The sequence below is a fragment of the Festucalex cinctus genome, chromosome 20, assembly GCF_051991245.1.
Source record: "Festucalex cinctus isolate MCC-2025b chromosome 20, RoL_Fcin_1.0, whole genome shotgun sequence".
Lineage (NCBI taxonomy): Eukaryota > Metazoa > Chordata > Actinopteri > Syngnathiformes > Syngnathidae > Festucalex > Festucalex cinctus.
The window spans coordinates 300,643-307,352 of NC_135430.1; the positions used below are offsets into that span (position 1 = coordinate 300,643).

General features: G+C 37.9%; 1 long non-coding RNA gene across 1 annotated transcript; it reads left to right on the forward strand.

Annotated features, from left to right (window-relative positions):
• Positions 1-4,426: 4,426 nt before the first annotated feature.
• LOC144008946 (uncharacterized) lies at positions 4,427-5,617 on the forward strand. Its single transcript, XR_013280795.1, has 2 exons — positions 4,427-4,669; positions 5,364-5,617. It is a non-coding gene; the product is annotated as an uncharacterized LOC144008946 (long non-coding RNA).
• The last annotated feature ends 1,093 nt before the right edge of the window (positions 5,618-6,710 follow it).

The window sequence follows — 6,710 nt, forward strand, 5'->3', positions numbered from 1 at the left end:
CACAGCAATTCGCGAAAACTCACAAACCTCGTGTTGTGACATCATGAAGGCCGAAACCCTCATCTGAGCAAATATGAGGTAGGTCCAGTTAACGTGTTTGGAGAAAAACGTAGAAGAAAATTCGTAAGAAAAAAAATTGCCACTAGGTGGCGCTATCAGTTAGATGAAATATAAGTTAGTAGATGTCTTTAGAGATGGACTCTCATCAAATGTGTGAAATTTTGAGAAGATAGGATCATCTCGGTCAAGTTAATGCAGCTTTTATTGTCACGAAAAATCTTCAGACTTTGCGTCACCGTAGCGGCCACGCCCTTTGGCGAAAAGTTACAATATTCGGTGTGGGGCATCATCAACATCTTAAGGCTTTTCTGACCAATTTTCAACTGGATCCCTTAAACGAGCTCAGCACAGTAGCTAAAAACGTAAAGTATGACATTTATTGTAACCACTAGGTGGCGCTATATGTATAACTGAATTTTGTCATATAGATGTTTTCAGGCCGTGACTATTACGTTGCCTGAGAAGTTTGAGATTTTTTGGAGCTTGTACATGGGAGTTATTCAGCATTTGCTCTTTCTGGACAAATGAAATTTTAAAGGCAATATTTGATGCCCCGCCCCCGTCATATAGTATTTCGAAAAGGCAAGACTTTTTTCCCAGCTGTTCTCTTAGGTCTTGAGATGATAAATACCAAGTTTGAAGTCAATGGGATGAAAAATGTTTGCATAGGGGGAAAAAGCATGACCACAGTGAATGTGCCAAAATAGGCCAAAATTGGACATTAAAAAATTCATAGCTCACTTCCTGTACATTTTAGCTACATGGTCCCAATAGACTTTTTTGTGCGTCTCGGGGTGCTACACGTGCCTGCCAATTTTCGTTGCTCTAGCTCAAACGTGCCGGGCTTGGTTTTTATTTTTCTATGCTAGGGGGCGCTATAGAGTCGCGTTGTTATAACGACTTCATAATATCAAATTTTTCGCCGGACCTGAGGAGTGTGCAAAGTTCGGTGAGTTTTCGTGAATATTTAGGTACCCAAAATCGCGATTGTTTGCGGAGAATAAAGAAGAAGAAGAAGAAGAAGAATAATAATAATAATAATAATAATAATTTTTACAAAAACAATAGGGACCTCGCAGCGGTCGCTGCTCGGGCCCTAATAATAATAATAATTTTTACAAAAACAATAGGGACCTCGCAGCGGTCGCTGCTCGGGCCCTAATAATAATAATCCGATCGAAAAACAATAGGGACCTCGCAGCAGTAGCTGCTCGGGCCCTAATAATAATAATAATAATAATTTTTACAAAAACAATAGGGACCTCGCAGCGGTCGCTGCTCGGGCCCTAATAATAATAATAATAATAATAATAATAATTTTTACAAAAACAATAGGGACCTCGCAGCGGTCGCTGCTCGGGCCCTAATAATAATAATAATAATAATAATAATTCGAACGAAAAACAATAGGGACCTCGCAGCGGTCGCTGCTCGGGCCCTAATAATTCGAACGAAAAACAATAGGGACCTCGCAGCGGTCGCTGCTCGGGTCCTAACTAGAGCTGCGAGCAGCTATAAAGGGCCCTCGCAGCCCGGGCCACGTTGGGGTCCTTGCACGTTGGGGTACTTGCACGTTGGGGCACTGGCACGTTGGGGTACTGGCATATTGGAAGCAAAATTTCTTTGAAAATGGCATAATAAACGTTTACATGTAGAATATTTTTTTGCCAGTGTGTGTGTCAAGCTCAACGGGTTTTGGTGATTGTTAAGACCTGCAAAAATCAGCGTCCTTTTTTATTTTTAGGCAATGAGTTGCCCTGATTGGTATTTTTTTGTAAAAGTGTATATACACATCATCGCTCGTTGTACTCATTGCACAATGTTACTTTTATTGTCCAAAGGGGCAATCAAAAATGAATAAAAAAAAATGGAAACGTACATACGTTTGGATCGGTGTGAAGCCAGTGAACAATTTGAGTGGTGGAAACTAAAAGAATATTCATAAATGACTTAGTTATCACACTTAGAATGAGTTTACATTTTTTGTACAAAATACCGTATGTGGGGTATTTTTTTTTTTTATATATATAAGCCTCAAGGGCTAGGCGGCGCTGTATTTATAACTGAATGTTGTCATAGAGATACCTTCAGGCCTTGATTATAAGCATACATGTCAAGTGTGGGATTTTTTTTTGGAGCATGTACCGTGGAGTTATTAAGCATATCCTTCATTCACGATATTGCTTTTAATGTCCATAGAGGCTATCAAAAATAAATAAAAATATATATATGTTTGGATAAGTCTGATGCCAGTGAACATTTTGAGTGGTGGAAACTAAAAGAATATTCATAAATGACTTAGTTATCACACTTAGAATGAGTTTACATTTTTTGTACAAAATACCGTATGTGGGGTATTTTTTTTTCATGCCTCAAGGGCTAGGTGACGCTGCATATATAACTGAATGTTGTCATAGAGATAGCTTCAGGCCTTGACGATAAACATACATGTCAAGTTTGGGATTTTATGGAGCATGTACCGGGGAGTTATTAAGCATATCCTTTTTCAGTGCGAAACACAAATTTTGATGCCCCGCCTTCATCATATAGTATTTCGAAAAGTCAAGATTTTTCCCCCTGTCGTTGGCTCAGGTCTTGACATGGTCCAGGGCAAGTCTTAACTCAGTCAGATGAAACGTGTAGGAGAAGTGGGCAAAAGTCTGCCCCCTGTGAATGTGCAAAAATCGTCAAAAATGGGACATTCAAAAATTCGTAGCTCACTTCCTGTTCATTTTAGCATATGGGTCCAAGAGACTTTTTTGTAGGTCTTGGGCTCCCTCATACACCTAAAAATATTCGTCATTCTTGCTTAAACGTACAACCGGGGCTGCTTCGTTACAGAGCCATTTTTCTGTTATCATGTATGGCGACTTTAAAATATCAAATTTTTCGCCAGGCCTGATGTGCGTGTAAAGTTTGGTGAGTTTTCGTTCACGTTTAGTGTCTCAAAAATGCGATTGTTTACGGAGAAGAAGAAGAATAATAATAAGAAGAATTCCTACAAAAACAATAGGGCCTCGCAGCGGCACCGCCGCCGCCGCTGCTCGGGCCCTAATAATAATAATAATAATAATAATAATAATTTTTACAAAAACAATAGGGACCTCGCAGCGGTCGCTGCTCGGGCCCTAATAACTAGAGCTGCGAGCAGCTATATAGGGCCCTCGCAACCCGGGCCACGTTGGGGTATTTGCATGTCCGGGTACTGGCATGTTGGGGTACTGTTTCATAGGAAACCGTCTAAATTGTAAATGTTTTTGACATTCATGGAAGGCCAAAAATGATGCACAATTAAAATAAAATCAAAATGAATTGGCACATGGCTATAGAATAATGTTTGGAAGTATTAGGCTGATATGTATGCCTCCCAATATTCACACATCTAGCTGAACCATATAATCGGATATACTTCATAAAAATATCTAGACGGCGCTATTGAGCCATTTATTACAAATGGCACAACAAATTATAAAATATTCATGTTCGGGAGAGATCTGATCTGTGTGCAAAATTTTGTGAGTTTTTACCCATGTTTAGACTCTCAAAAAAAACTTCTTTGCAAACAATGCATCGCTACAGCAAAGGCGTGTGACAAAATAAAAAAAATCAATAACTTTTCATCAACTTTTTAAATATCTTATGATGAAACATGCCAAAGAATGAAGACGATGTGATAAGTTTTGCAGAAAATATGACCCCTATAAAAGGCCCCAAAAAGTGGCTACAAATACCAAAGTAAATCAAAATGTCAGACTTCCTGTTTGGTTTAGCATATGGTTCCAAGAGACTTTTTTGTACATCGTGGGCTCTTATGTATGCCTCCAAATTATAATAGCTCTAGGTGAAACGTACAACCGTGAATGCTTCGTTAAAGAGGAGTTGTTGTTTTTTTAGCACAAAATGGGGGACTTCCTGTTGGGCTTAGTACATGGCACCAAGAGACTTTTTTGTACATCGTGGGCTGTTACATATGTCTACAAATTTTCATAGCTCTAGCTGCTTCGTACAACTGGGAATTCTTCCTTAAGAAGAATTTTTTTCCTTTGCAAACAAGTGCATGCCACGGCAATATGGAGAGAAATTTGTGTCTTTATTTTCAATCAAACAAAAAAGGAATTTGCAATCAAAAAAATTTTTCAATCAAACAAAAAGGGGATTTGCAATCAAAAAAAAAATTCAATCAAACAAAAAGGGGATTTGCAACCTCAAATAAATTTTAATCAAACAAAAAAGGGTTTTCATATAAAATAAAAATTTGCAAAAAAAACAAAAACATTTCAAACATGGATTTGTATTTTAATAAAATCTTTTGCAAGCATTTTTTTCGTTTTGTTTGCGAATCTGATTTTTGGTTGCGAATCTGTTTTTTGGTTGCGAATCTGTTTTTTGGTTGCGGATCTGTTTTTTGATTGAAACCTGTTTTTTGGTTGCGAATCTTTTTCTGTGTTGTGTGGGCGGGGTCCTCCGTTCAACCGATGATAGAAGCCTTGTCATTGGTCAGCTTGGAAGCCGCTGCGACAACTTTCATTGGTCAGATAGGAATGGGGGTGTGACAATGTTCGTCTGACTATTTCCTGGTTCATTTTGTCCAGTCGCCGCCAGCATCGAGGTAAATATGACACCCCCCCACTTCTAGTTTTCCGGTTTGTTTATCTGACATTTATCTAAAAGCAACCCTTGATCTATCGTTTATCCGGTGATTTGTTCTAACCATTACAATTAACGTAATCACTCACTCAGCATTGCTTAGCCATGTTAGCTAGCTAGGTAACTGATGGTCCGATACATGAGTCAGTCATGAAGCTATGTTGTTGGCAGTCAAAACACAAATATACGGCTAATTTGGGATAGCTGTTAGGATGAAGTTTTTTTTTTTTTTTTTATACTCATAAAGAAACCTTTGCATTTGTTTCACATACAGGCAGGGCTGGGAATCGAATTTATTTACACTAGCTGCTTCCCCTAAATCTTGGATGTTTGAAGTAGAGATTAAATTCGTGATAATTCTGTGATTATTATTTATTGGTCCTGGTTGTTTACTGTACGAGTCAGATTGAAACAGAAGGGGAATCTGAGTTGTAGGTGTACTTTTGCAATTACACTGACTAGATTTTTTCTTTTAGAGTGCGAGCAGACCAAGGGGTAGAAAATGTAGACATAGCGAGATGCATGTTTACTGTAAGAGGAGCAGGCCAGGGCAGTTTTATTGCTGGTAAAAGCGTACATAACCAGAGGAAAAAACTTTATATGAGTAAAAGTTCTTGGAGTTACTGTAGCTTTCATAAATGTATTTGATATTACAGATCCAGCAAGCTGAAGAGACACTACCCTTGGACCATCACGGTGAACACGGGATCGTTATACCTGACATCCACTGTCGTTTACCTGAGGAAAGACTTGTTGCTTTACGGCAAATCAATCCAAACAAGGAGTCCTTGAGTTTTGGTCGCGTCATTTATTTGCAGACTCTCAATGTTGCTTCTAGTGCTAGTGTCTTGCGGCCCAAAGGGTCATTTAAATTTATGTAAAAAATGAAAATAAATTCCTGTGTAAAACAGTTTGACTTTTATTTCATAAAAAAAAGCATGCATATGAACTAACAACCAGTCAATTATTCAGCATTTTATAGATTTTATACAGACATTTTTCTCAAGAAATGATTGGCCTGCCAACAAGAAATCAAGAAAGCTCAGAAAATGAACTGTTAAACTTAAAACAAACATTTTGGTAGGAACAGCCTGTAATTACTCAAAATAAATGAAATGGATGTGATTTTTTTTTTGCCCTTTCAATTACACTGTGTCAAATCTGGCATCAAAGGTGATAGCAGTCAGTAGATGTGATTTAAAGGAATGGTAATCACTCATATGAGCAGTTGGAAATGTAATGGTGTTTGTGCAGGGGGTAACATAATGTGTGACCTGGCATTTGTACCTCACAATTATGGTCAAAGTTTATTGATATTTTAAATTGCTCTCTGTCTGACATAAGCAGGTTCTTGTGGCCCTGCTCAGTTATCCACAGCATCACCTCATGAAGAGAGGTGACCAACCACCAACTTCATCTTCTGCATCTAAAAAGTAAAGAAAAGTGTGCTTGAATTAAGTACCAAACATGTAAAAAAAATAATTCTGACAAAGTTATGTTTGACACATGTTTTGAACATTATTGAAACAGGAAAACTACAATGAAACAATCACAGGAACTAAATGTATTTATATTACGTAATCTGTCACTTCCTCTGTATTTCAAACACCCAAGACATAATAAATGTAGCAGAGGCTACTTATTTCAATGACCAGAACTTCTCATAAGTGATTAATAATTAGCATTTTATTAATGTAATGATGTAATGTAATAAAATAATCATGAATAAGCATAATAACAGCTATCTCAGCAGGCCGTTTATTTGGGCCGTTTCTCGTACCAACAAAACATCACGATTCATGACTAGACTAACCAAAATCAAACGGTTACGTGGCCTGGATCCTAGTAGTAGCAGTGTCACCGCTTTGACGGTGCATGAGTTCCCCCTCTTTTTCAACCTGACTCGTACAGTAAACAACCAGGACCAATAAATAATAATCACAGAATTATCACGAATTTAATCTCTACTTCAAACATCCAAGATTTAGGGGAAGCAGCTAGTG